Source organism: Hyla sarda, chromosome 3, assembly GCF_029499605.1.
Source record: "Hyla sarda isolate aHylSar1 chromosome 3, aHylSar1.hap1, whole genome shotgun sequence".
NCBI classification, from domain to species: domain Eukaryota; kingdom Metazoa; phylum Chordata; class Amphibia; order Anura; family Hylidae; genus Hyla; species Hyla sarda.
In genome coordinates, this window is record NC_079191.1 from 133,672,937 (window position 1) to 133,686,278 (window position 13,342).

Genomic DNA, 13,342 nt, shown 5'->3' on the forward strand with positions numbered 1-13,342 from the left:
TTCTGGTAATATGGTAAAGCACGCTGCTAGGTAGAAAGGACTGGGGGATATGACATAAATATGTTACATTGTAGAATACCAACTCTATAGACAAGTTACTGGGCATCAGTATATACTGTGTATTACAGTTCTGCTTCCACTGTTAAATCTTGGAGCCCAAAAGAGAGAACTTTCAATGGAAAAGCACAGCTAGGCTCTTAAATGTAAAGCTTAAAGGACAATTGCAGTGGTACACATTTATATATGCCCGTGCCCAGGCCTCAAAAATGAACAATATAAACTTATACATAACTTCCTACGAGCCCCCGTTGGTCTGGTACAGGCCTCACGGTCCGGCAGTGCTGACGTCATTCCACTTCCTGGGGACGGGGACGCCGCAGAGCCGTTGGTGTATCATTGGCCGTAGCGATGTCCCGCCCCGGTCAGTGATAGACTGAGCCCACTGTCATGTAAGAAGCCGGCCAGAGCTCCTTACATGACAGTGGGCTCAGCCTATCACAGGCCGGGGCGGGACATCACTACGGCCGGTGATACGCCAACGGCTCAGTGGCGCCCCGGTCCCCAGGAAGTGGAATGACGTCAGCACTGCTGGACCGTGAGGCATTTACCGGACCAACGGGGGCTCGTAGGAAGGTATGTATACGTTTATTTTGTTTGTTTCTGAGGCCCAGGCATGGGCATATATAAATGTGTACCACTGCAGTTGTCCTTTAAAGAGTACCTGTCACCAACCTAAACTTTTAATATATTATTCCTAATGTAATTATAAGACACTTTGCTATTTACTTGCTGTTAAATTCTCAACCTTAAAGGTGTATTCCAGGCAAAAACTTTTTTTATATATCAACTGGCTCCGGAAAGTTAAACAGATTTGTAAATTACTTCTATTAAAAAATCTTAATCCTTCCAATAGTTATTAGCTTCTGAAGTTGAGTTGCTGTTTTCTGTCTAACTGCTTTCTGATGACTCACGTCCCGGGAGCTGTCCAGCTCCTATGGGGATATTCTCCCATCATGCAAGGGATATTCTCCCATCATGCACAGTTTCCGTGACGTGGCATCATCATTGAGCAGTTAGACAGAAAAATTCAGAAGCTAATAACTATTGGAAGGATTAAGATTTTTTAATAGAAGCAATTTACTAATCTGTTTAACTTTCCGGAGCCAGTTGATATATATAAAAAAAAGATTTTTCCTGGAATACCCCTTTAACCCCTTAAGGACCGAGCCCTTTTTCACCTTAAGGACCAGAGCGTTTTTTGCAATTCTGACCACTGTCACTTTAAACATTAATAACTCTGGAATGCTTTTAGTTATCATTCTGATTCCGAGATTGTTTTTTCGTGACATATTCTACTTTAACTTAGTGGTAAAATTTTATGGTAACTTGCATCCTTTCTTGGTGAAAAATCACCAAATTTGATGAAAAAAATTAAAATTTTGCATTTTTCTTACTTTGAAGCTCTCTGCTTGTAAGGAAAATGGATATTCAAAATATATTTTTTTTGGGTTCACATATACAATATGTCTACTTTATGTTCGCATCATAAAATTTATGAGTTTTTACTTTTGGAAGACACCAGAGAGCTTCAAAGTTCAGCAGCAATTTTGACATTTTTCACAAAATTTTCAAACTCGCTATTTTTCATGGACCAGTTCACATTTGAAGTGGATTTGAAGGGCCTTCATATTAGAAATGCCCCATAAAAGACCCCATTATAAAAACTACACCCCCCAAAGTATTCAAAATGACATTCAGTAAGTGTATTAACCCTTTAGGTGTTTCACAGGAATAGCAGCAAAGTGAAGGAGAAAATTCAAAATCTTCATTTTTTACACTCGCATTTTCTTGTAGACCCAATTTTTGAATTTTTGAAAGGGGTAAAAAGGAGAAAATTTTTACTTGTATTTGAAACCCAATTTCTCTCGAGTAAGCACATACCTCATATGTCTATGTTAATTGTTCAGCGGGCGCAGTAGAGGGCTCAGAAGGGAAGGAGCGTCAAATGGTTTTTGGGGGGCATGTCACCTTTAGGAAGCCCCTATGGTGCCAGAACAGCAAAAAAAACCACATGGCATACCATTTTGGAAACTAGACTCCTCAGGGAACGTAACAAGGGGTAAAGTGAACCTTAATACCCCACAGGTGTTTCACGACTTTAGCATATGTAAAAAAAAATATATTTTTTTTACCTAAAATGCTTGGTTTCCCAAAAATGTTACATTTTTAAAAAGTGTAATAGCAGAAAATACCCCCCAAAATTTGAAACCCAATATCTCCCGATTCAGAAAACACCCCATATGGGGGTGAAAATTGCTCTGCTGGCGCACTACAGGTCTCAGAAGAGAAGGAGTCACATTGGGCTTTTTGAAAGCAAATTTTGCTCTGGGGGCATGTCGCATTTAGGAAGCCCCTATGGTGCCAGAACAGCAAAAAAAAACACATGGCATACCATTTTGGAAACTAGACCCCTCGGGGAACGTAACAAGGGGTAATGTGAACCTTAATACCCTACAGGTGTTTCACGACTTTTGCATATGTAAAAAATATTTTTTATTTTTTACCTAATATGCTTGGTTTCCCAAAATGTTAACATTTTTAAAAAGGGTAATAGCAGGAAATACCCCCCAAAATTTGAAGCCCAATTTCTCCCGATTCAGAAAACACCCCATTTGGGGGTGAAAAGTGCTCTGCTGGCGCACTACAGGTCTCAGAAGAGAAGGAGTCACATTTGGCTTTTTGAAAGCAAATTTTGCTCTGGGGGCATGCCGCATTTAGGAAGCCCCTATGGTGCCAGAACAGCAAAAAAAAAACACATGGCATACCATTTTGGAAACTAGACCCCTCGGGGAACGTAACAAGGGGTAATGTGAACCTTAATACCCTACAGGTGTTTCACGACTTTTGCATATGTGAACATTTTTTATTTTTTTTTACCTAAAATGCTTGGTTTCCCAAAATTTTTACATTTTTAAAAAGAGTAATAGCAGAAAACACCCCCCAAAATTTGAAGCCCAATTTCTCCCGATTCAGAAAACACCCCATATGGGGGTGAAAAGTGCTCTGCTGGCGCACTACAGGTCTCAGAAGAGAAGGAGTCACGTTTGGCTTTTTGAAAGCAAATTTTGCTCTGGGGGCATGCCGCATTTAGGAAGCCCCTATGGTGCCAGGACAGCAAAAAAAAAACACATGGCATACCATTTTGGAAACTAGACCCCTCGGGGAACGTAACAAGGGGTTAAGTGAACCTTTATACCCCACAGGTGTTTTATGACTTTTGTATATGTAAAAAAAAAAATTTTTTTTTTTACCTAAAATGCTTGTTTTCCCAAAAATTTTAAATTTTTAAAAAGGGTAATAGCAAAAAATACCCCACAAAATTTGAAGCCCAATTTCTCCCGAGTACGGCGATACCCCATATGTGGCCCTAAACTGTTGCCTTGAAATACGACAGGGCTCCAAAGTGAGAGTGCCATGCGCATTTGAGGCCTAAATTAGGGATTGCATAGGGGTGGACATAGGGGTATTCTACGCCAGTGATTCCCAAACAGGGTGCCTCCAGCTGTTGTAAAACTCCCAGCATGCCTGGACAGTCAGTGGCTATCTGTCAATACTGGGAGTAGTTGTTTCGCAACAGCTGGAGGCTCCGTTCTGGAAACAGTGGCGTACCAGACGTTTTTCATTTTTATTGGGGAGGGGAGGGGGGCTGTGTAGGGGTATGTGTATATGTAGTGTTTTTTACTTTTTATTTTATTTTGTGGTAGTGTAGTGTAGTGTTTTTAGGGTACAGTCACACGAGCGGGGGTTCACAGTAGTTTCTCGCTGGCAGTTTGAGCTGCGGCAGAAAATTTGACGCAGCTCAAACTTGCAGCCGGATACTTACTGTAATCCTCCGCCCATGTGAGTGTACCCTGTACGTTCCCATTGGGGGGGGGAACATCCAGCTGTTGCAAAACTACAACTCCCAGCATGGACGGTCTATCAGTGCATGCTGGGAGTTGTAGTTTTGCAACCGCTGGAGGCTCCGTTTTGGAAACAGTGACGTACCAGACGTTTTTCATTTTTATTGGGGAGGGGGGCTGTGTAGGGGTATGTGTATATGTAGTGTTTTTTTACTTTTTATTTTATTTTGTGTTAGTGTAGTGTAGTGTTTTTAGGGTACAGTCGCATGGGCGGGGGGTTCACAGTAGTTTCTCGCTGGCAGTTTGAGCTGCGACAGAAAATTTGCCGCAGCTCAAACTTGCAGCCGGATACTTACTGTAATCCTCCGCCCATGTGAGTGTACCCTGTACATTCACATTGGGGGGGGGGGGGGACATACAGCTGTTGCAAAACTACAACTCCCAGCATGTACGGTCTATCAGTGCATGCTGGGAGTTGTAGTTTTGCAACAGCTGGAGACACACAGGTTGTGAAACACCGAGTTTGGTAACAAACTCAGTGTTTTGCAACCAGTGTGCCTTCAGCTGTTGCAAAAGCTACAACCCCCAGCATGTACGGACAGCGGAAGGGCATGCTGGGTCCTGTAGTTATGCAACAGCCGGAGGCATACTACATTGGCTGGGGATGCTGGGGATTGTAGTTATGCAACAGCTGGAGACACACTGGTTTACTACTTAACTCAGTGTGCCTTCAGCTGTTGCAAAACTACAACTCTCAGCAGTCACCGACAGCCAACGGGCATGCTGGGAGTTGTAGTTATGCAACCACCAGATGCACCACTACAACTCCCAGCATGCACTTTAGCTGATTGTGCAAGCTGGGAGTTGTAGTTACACAACAGCTGAAGGTACACTTTTCCATAGAAAGAATGTGCCTTCAGCTGTTGCAAAACTACAAGTCCCAGCATGCCCATAAGGGCATGCTGGGAGTTGTGGTGGTCTGCCTCCTGCTGTTGCATAACTACAGCTCCCAGCATGCCCTTGTTGCATGCTGGGAGCTGTTGCTAAGCAACAGCAGGAGGCTGTCACTCACCTCCAACGATCCAGCAGCACAGGTCAGTCCCTCGTCGTCTCCGCCGCGGCCATCGCTCCTGGGGCCCCGATCCCAACAGGGACGCCGGGGATCGGGGTCCCCAGCACCGTGGGTCGTCTTCCCGCACCCGCTCACGTCCTCCGGAAGAGGGGCGGAGCGGGTTGCGGGAGTGACACCCGCAGCAGGCGCCCTGATTGGTCGGCCGGTAATCCGGCCGACGAATCAGGGCGATCGTGAGGTGGCACCAGTGCCACCTCACCCCTGCTGGCAATGGCTGTTCGGGGCCGTCTCTGACGGCCCCGATCAGCCAGTAATTCCGGGTCATCGGGTCACTGGAGACCCGATTGACCCGGAATCCGCCGCAGATCGCTGGACTGAATTGTCCAGCGATCTGCGGCAATCGCCGACATGGGGGGACATAATGACCCCCCTGGGCGATATGCCGGGATGCCTGCTGAACGATTTCAGCAGGCATCCGGCTCCGGCTCCCCTCCAGCTAGCGGTGGGGGCCGGAAATGCTCAGGGCGTATCCATACGCCCTCGGTCCTTAAGGACTTGGAAACGGGGGCGTATGGATACGCCCTATGTCCTTAAGGGGTTAATATGTTTTTAATTAGATTAAAAAAATGGCCACTGGGTGGCTCTGTTCTGTTCCCTGCTGCAAGTCAAACAGTTCATTTGGTCTCCTCATGGCCTGGCAGGAGACCAAACTCAGGAAATGTGTGCGGGACATGGCGAGGCACCGCTCTCACAGGCTTCAGTGATGTTGCACGTGCTGGGGAACGCCCACTTTCTCCTGCCGGGAGCTCACACAATGTTAGCAAGGGGAAAGGTATGAAACAGAGCTCAGAATTTTTTTTTAAGGGTAGGAGAGGTGTTTGGAGTATAATCTGAGTTAATTTACAAAAAAAAAAAAAAAAAAGTTTGAGGACAGGTACTCTTTAACCTGTTGGGGACGGAGGGAGACCCCCCCATGTCGGAATTCACACCGGCAATTTGCGGCGATTCCAGGTCATACGGGTCTCTGGTGACCCAGAAAATAAGGGGGATCTGGGGTGTCCAAGATGACCCTGGTCGGGGGGGTGCCACCCCTCCTATCCCTGCTATTGGTCGAGCAGAAGCGAACGACCAATAGCAGATTAGGTTCGGTTCCCCTGATCTGTCCACCCACTGTAGTCCAGGCAGAGCAGGGGAACAGTCGGTCACTCACCATCGGTGGCGGGCGACGATCGGCGGCGGCAGCGGGCAGTAATGACAGGCGGCTCCCTGGTGCAGTGATAACGTGCAGACTACGGAAGCCGATGAGTTGCCTAGAAACATCTGGAGGGCTACAGTTTGAGACCACTATACAGTGGTCTCTAAACTGTAGCCCTCTAGATGTTGCAAAACTACAACTCCCAGCATGCCCAGACAGCTGTTTGCTGTTTAGGCATGCTGGGATTTGTAGTTTTGCAACAGCTGGAGGGCCACAGTTTGGAGATCACTGTGCGATTTCTAAACTTTGGCCCTTCAGATTTTGCAAAACTGCAAATCCCAGCATGCACAAACAGCAAACAGCTGTCTCGGCATGCTGGGAGTTGTAGTTGCGTACCTCCAGCTGTTGCATAACTACATCTCCTAGCATACCCTTTGGTGATCAATACATGCTGGGAGTTGTAGTTTTGCAACAGCTGGAGGCACACTGGTTGGAAAATACTGAGTTAGGTAACAGAACCTAACTGAAGGTTTTCCAACTAGTGTGACTCCAGTACAACTCCCAGCATGTAAGGTCTGTCAGTGCATGCTGGGAGTTGTAGTTTTGCAACAGCTGGAGGCTTGCCCCCCCATGTGAATGTACAGGGTACAGTGAGTTTCCTGCTTCAAGTTTGAGCTGCGGCAAATTTTCAACCACAGCGCAAACTCCTAGCAGGAAACTCATTGTAAACCACCGCCAGTGCGAATGTACCCTAAAAACACTACACTACACTACCACAAAATAAAGGGTAAAATACTACATATACACCCCCTTACACTGCCCCCCCCCAATAAAAATGAAAACGTATCGTACGTCAGTGTTTCCAAAATGGAGCCTTCAGCTGTTGCAAAACAACAACTCCCAGCATTTTCGGACAGCCACTGACTGTCCAGGCATGCTGGGAGTTTAGCAACAGCTGGAAGCACCCTGTTTGGGAATACCCTAATGTCCAACCCTATGCAATCCCTAATTTAGTCCTCAAATGCGCATGGCACTCTCTCACTTCGAAGCCCTGTCATATTTCAAGGAAACAGTATAGGGTCACATTTGGGGTATTTCCGTACTCGGGAGCAATTGCACTACAAATTTTGGGGGGCTTTTTTTCTTTTTACCCCTAACAAAAGGAAAAGTTGAGGTCTACACCAGACCTGTTAGTGTAAAAAAAAAAAAAAAACCACACTAACATGCTGATGTTGTCCCATACATTTTATTTTCACAAGAGGTAAAATTAAAAAAGACCACCAAAATTTGTAACGCAGTTTCTCCTGAGTACGGAAATACCCCATATGTGGGCGTAAAATGCTCTGCGGACGCATAACAAGGCTCAGGAGTGAGAGCGCACTATGTAAAGTTGATGCCTAAATTGGTGATTTGCACAGGGGTGGCTGATTTTACAGCGGTTCTGACATAAACACAAACAATAAATACCCACGTGTGACCACATTTTGGAAACTACAACCCTCACGGAACGTAACAAGGGGTATAGTGAGCCTTAACAACCCACAGGTGTTTGACAAATTTTTATTAAAGTTGGATGGGAAAATGAAGAAACATTTTTTCTTTCACTAAAATGCTGGTGTTACCCTAAATTTTTCATTTTCACAAAGGAAAATTGTAAAAAAGCCCCCCAAAATTTGTAACCCCATTTCTTCTGAGTAAGAACATACCCCATATGTGAATGTACAGTGCTCTGCGGGTGTGTTACGCCGAGCGCTCCGGGTCCCCGCTCCTCCCCGGAGCGCTCGCAACATTCTCGCATTTGCAGCGCCCCGGTCAGACCTGCTGACCGGGTGCGCTGCAATACCTCCCTCAGCCGGGATGCGATTCGCGATGCGGGAGGCGCCCGCTCGCGATGCGCATCCCGGCTCCCGTACCTGACTCGCTCTCCGTCGGTCTTGTCCCGGCGCGCGCGGCCCCACTCCTTAGGGCGCGCGCGCGCCGGGTCTCTGCAATTTAAAGGGCCACTGCGCCACTGATTGGCGCAGCTGGCTTAATTAGTGTGTTCACCTGTGCACTCCCTATTTATACCTCACTTCCCCTGCACTCCCTCGCCGGATCTTGTTGCCATTGTGCCAGTGAAAGCGTTTCCTTGTGTGTTCCTAGCCTGTGTTCCAGACCTCCTGCCGTTGCCCCTGACTACGATCCTTGCTGCCTGCCCTGACCTTCTGCTACGTCCGACCTTGCTCTTGTCTACTCCCTTGTACCGCGCCTATCTTCAGCAGTCAGAGAGGTTGAGCCGTTGCTGGTGGATACGACCTGGTTGCTACCGCCGCTGCAAGACCATCCCGCTTTGCGGCGGGCTCTGGTGAATACCAGTAGCAACTTAGAACCGGTCCACCAGCACGGTCCACGCCAATCCCTCTCTGGCACAGAGGATCCACCTCCAGCCAGCCGAATCGTGACAGTAGATCCGGCCATGGATCCCGCTGAAGTCCCACTGCCAGTTGTCGCCGACCTCACCACGGTGGTCGCCCAGCAGTCGCAACAAATAGCGCAACAAGGCCACCAGCTGTCTCAACTGACCGTGATGCTACAGCAGCTACTACCACAGCTTCAGCAATCATCTCCTCCGCCAGCTCCTGCACCTCCTCCGCAGCGAGTGGCCGCTTCCGGCCTACGATTATCCTTGCCGGATAAATTTGATGGGGACTCTAAGTTTTGCCGTGGCTTTCTTTCGCAATGTTCCCTGCACTTGGAGATGATGTCGGACCAGTTTCCTACTGAAAGGTCTAAGGTGGCTTTCGTAGTCAGCCTTCTGTCTGGGAAAGCTCTGTCATGGGCCACACCGCTCTGGGACCGCAATGACCCCGTCACTGCCTCTGTACACTCCTTCTTCACGGAGATTCGAAGTGTCTTTGAGGAACCTGCCCGAGCCTCTTCTGCTGAGACTGCCCTGCTGAACCTGGTCCAGGGTAATTCTTCTGTTGGCGAGTACGCCATCCAATTCCGTACTCTTGCCTCCGAGTTATCCTGGAATAATGAGGCCCTCAGCGCGACCTTTAAAAAAGGCCTATCCAGCAACATTAAAGATGTGCTGGCCGCACGAGAAATTCCTGCTAACCTGCATGAACTTATTCATCTGGCCACCCGCATTGACATGCGTTTTTCCGAAAGGCGTCAGGAGCTCCGCCAGGATATGGACTTTGTTCGCACGAGGCGTTTTTTCTCCCCGACTCCTCTCTCCTCTGGTCCTCTGCAATCCGTTCCTGTGCCTCCCGCCGTGGAGGCTATGCAAGTTGACCGGTCTCGCTTGACACCTCAAGAGAGGACACGACGCCGCATGGAGAATCTGTGCCTGTACTGTGCCGGTACCGAACACTTCTTGAAGGATTGTCCTATCCGTCCTCCCCGCCTGGAAAGACGTACGCTGACTCCGCACAAAGGTGAGACAGTTCTTGATGTCAACTCTGCTTCTCCACGCCTTACTGTGCCTGTGCGGATATCTTCCTCTACCTTCTCCTTCTCTACTATGGCCTTCTTGGATTCCGGATCTGCAGGAAATTTTATCTTGGCCTCCCTCATCAACAGGTTCAACATCCCGGTGACCAGTCTCGCCAGACCCCTCTACATCAATTCTGTTAACAATGAAAGATTGGACTGTACCGTGCGTTACCGCACGGAACCTCTCCTAATGTGCATCGGACCTCATCACGAAAAAATTGAATTTTTGGTCCTCTCCAACTGCACTTCCGAAATTCTTCTTGGATTACCGTGGCTTCAACGCCATTCCCCAACCCTTGATTGGTCCACAGGAGAAATCAAGAACTGGGGTACTTCTTGTTTCAAGGACTGTCTTAAACTGGTTCCCAGTACTCCCTGCCGTGACCCTGTGGTTCCCCCTGTAACCGGTCTTCCTAAGGCTTATATGGACTATGCTGACGTGTTTTGCAAAAAGCAAGCTGAGACTTTACCTCCTCACAGGCCTTATGACTGTCCTATTGACCTCCTCCCGGGTACTACTCCACCCCGGGGCAGAATTTATCCTCTGTCTGCTCCAGAGACTCTTGCCATGTCAGAGTACATCCAGGAAAATTTAAAAAAGGGGTTTATCCGCAAATCCTCCTCTCCTGCCGGAGCTGGATTTTTTTTTTGTGTCCAAAAAAGATGGCTCCCTACGTCCTTGCATTGATTACCGCGGACTTAATAAAATCACGGTAAAGAACCGCTACCCCCTACCTCTTATCTCGGAACTCTTTGATCGCCTACAAGGTGCCCACATCTTTACCAAACTGGACTTAAGAGGTGCTTATAATCTCATCCGCATCAGGGAGGGGGACGAATGGAAGACTGCATTTAACACCAGAGATGGACACTTTGAGTATCTGGTCATGCCCTTTGGCCTGTGCAACGCCCCTGCTGTCTTCCAAGACTTTGTTAATGAAATTTTTCGTGATCTCTTATATTCCTGTGTTGTGGTTTATCTGGACGATATTCTGATTTTTTCTGCCAACTTAGAAGAACACCGCCAGCATGTCCGCATGGTTCTTCAGAGACTTCGAGACAATCAACTTTATGCCAAAATGGAGAAATGTCTGTTTGAATGTCAATCTCTTCCTTTCCTAGGATACTTGGTCTCTGGCCAGGGACTACAAATGGACCCAGATAAACTCTCTGCCGTCTTAGATTGGCCACGCCCCTCCGGACTCCGTGCTATCCAACGTTTTTTGGGGTTCGCCAATTATTACAGACAATTTATTCCACACTTTTCCACTATTGTGGCTCCTATCGTGGCTTTAACCAAGAAAAATGCCAATCCCAAGTCCTGGTCTCCCCAAGCGGAAGACGCATTTAAACATCTCAAGTCTGCCTTTTCTTCTGCTCCCGTGCTCTCCAGACCTGACCCATCTAAACCCTTCCTATTGGAGGTAGATGCCTCCTCAGTGGGAGCTGGAGCTGTCCTTCTACAAAAAAATTCTTCCGGGCATGCTGTTACTTGTGGTTTTTTTTCTAGGACCTTCTCTCCGGTGGAGAGAAACTATTCCATCGGGGATCGAGAACTACTGGCCATTAAATTGGCGCTTGAGGAATGGAGGCATCTGCTGGAGGGATCAAAATTTCCAGTTATCATATACACTGATCACAAGAATCTCTCCTATCTCCAGTCTGCCCAACGGCTGAACCCTCGCCAGGCCAGGTGGTCGTTGTTCTTTGCCCGTTTTAACTTTGAAATTCATTTTCGCCCTGCCGACAAGAACATTAGGGCCGATGCCCTCTCTCGTTCCTCGGATGCCTCGGAAGTAGAGCTCTCTCCGCAACACATCATTCCTCCTGACTGTCTGATCTCCACTTCTCCAGCCTCCATCAGGCAAACTCCTCCAGGGAAGACCTTCGTTTCTCCACGCCAGCGTCTCGGGATTCTCAAATGGGGACACTCCTCCCACCTCGCAGGCCATGCGGGCATCAAAAAATCCTTGCAACTCATCTCTCGTTTCTATTGGTGGCCGACTCTGGAGACGGATGTTGTTGATTTTGTGCGGGCCTGTACTGTCTGTGCCCGGGATAAGACTCCTCGCCAGAAGCCTGCTGGTCTCCTTCATCCTCTGCCTGTCCCCGAACAGCCTTGGTCACTGATTGGTATGAACTTTATTACAGACTTACCCCCATCCCGTGGCAACACAGTTGTTTGGGTGGTCGTTGATCGATTTTCCAAGATGGCACATTTTATTCCTCTTCCTGGTCTTCCTTCAGCGCCTCAGTTGGCAAAACAATTTTTTGTACACATTTTTCGTCTTCACGGTTTGCCCACGCAGATCGTCTCGGATAGAGGCGTCCAATTCGTGTCTAAATTCTGGAGGGCCCTCTGTAAACAGCTCAAGATTAAATTAAACTTCTCTTCTTCTTATCATCCCCAATCCAATGGGCAAGTAGAAAGAATTAACCAGGTCCTGGGTGACTATTTACGGCATTTTGTTTCCTCCCGCCAGGATGACTGGGCAGATCTTCTACCATGGGCCGAATTCTCATACAACTTCAGAGTCTCCGAATCTTCTGCTAAGTCCCCATTTTTCGTGGTGTACGGCCGTCACCCTCTTCCCCCCCTCCCTACTCCCTTGCCCTCTGGTTTGCCCGCTGTGGATGAAGTGACTCGTGATCTTTCCACCATATGGAAAGAGACCCAAAATTCTCTTTTACAGGCTTCATCCCGCATGAAAAGGTTTGCCGATAAGAAAAGAAGAACTCCCCCCATTTTTGCTCCCGGAGACAAGGTACGGCTCTTCGCTAAATATGTCCGCTTTCGTGTCCCCAGTTACAAACTGGGACCACGCTATCTTGGTCCTTTCAAAGTCTTGTGCCAGATTAACCCTGTCTCTTACAAACTCCTTCTTCCTCCTTCTCTTCGTATTCCCAATGCCTTCCATGTCTCTCTCCTTAAACCACTCATCATTAACCGCTTCTCTCCCAAACTTGTTTCTCCCACTCCTGTTTCCGGTTCTTCTGACGTCTTCTCCGTGAAGGAGATTCTGGCCTCCAAGACGGTCAGAGGGAAAAAAAATTTCTTGATGGATTGGGAAGGCTGTGGTCCAGAAGAGAGATCCTGGGAACCCGAGGACAACATCCTAGACAAAAGTCTTGTCCTCAGGTTCTTAGGCTCCAAGAAGAGGGGGAGACCCAAGGGGGGGGGGGGGTACTGTTACGCCGAGCGCTCCGGGTCCCCGCTCCTCCCCGGAGCGCTCGCAACATCCTCGCATTTGCAGCGCCCCGGTCAGGCCTGCTGACCGGGTGCGCTGCAATACCTCCCTCAGCCGGGATGCGATCCGCGATGCGGGAGGCGCCCGCTCGCGATGCGCATCCCGGCTCCCGTACCTGACTCGCTCTCCGTCGGTCTTGTCCCGGCGCGCGTGGCCCCGCTCCTTAGGGCGCGCGCGCGCCGGGTCTCTGCAATTTAAAGGGCCACTGCACCACTGATTGGCGCAGCTGGCTTAATTAGTGTGTTCACCTGTGCACTCCCTATTTATACCTCACTTCCCCTGCACTCCCTCGCCGGATCTTGTTGCCATTGTGCCAGTGAAAGCGTTTCCTTGTGTGTTCCTAGCCTGTGTTCCAGACCTCCTGCCGTTGCCCCTGACTACGATCCTTGCTGCCTGCCCTGACCTTCTGCTACGTCCGACCTTGCTCTTGTCTACTCCCTTGTAC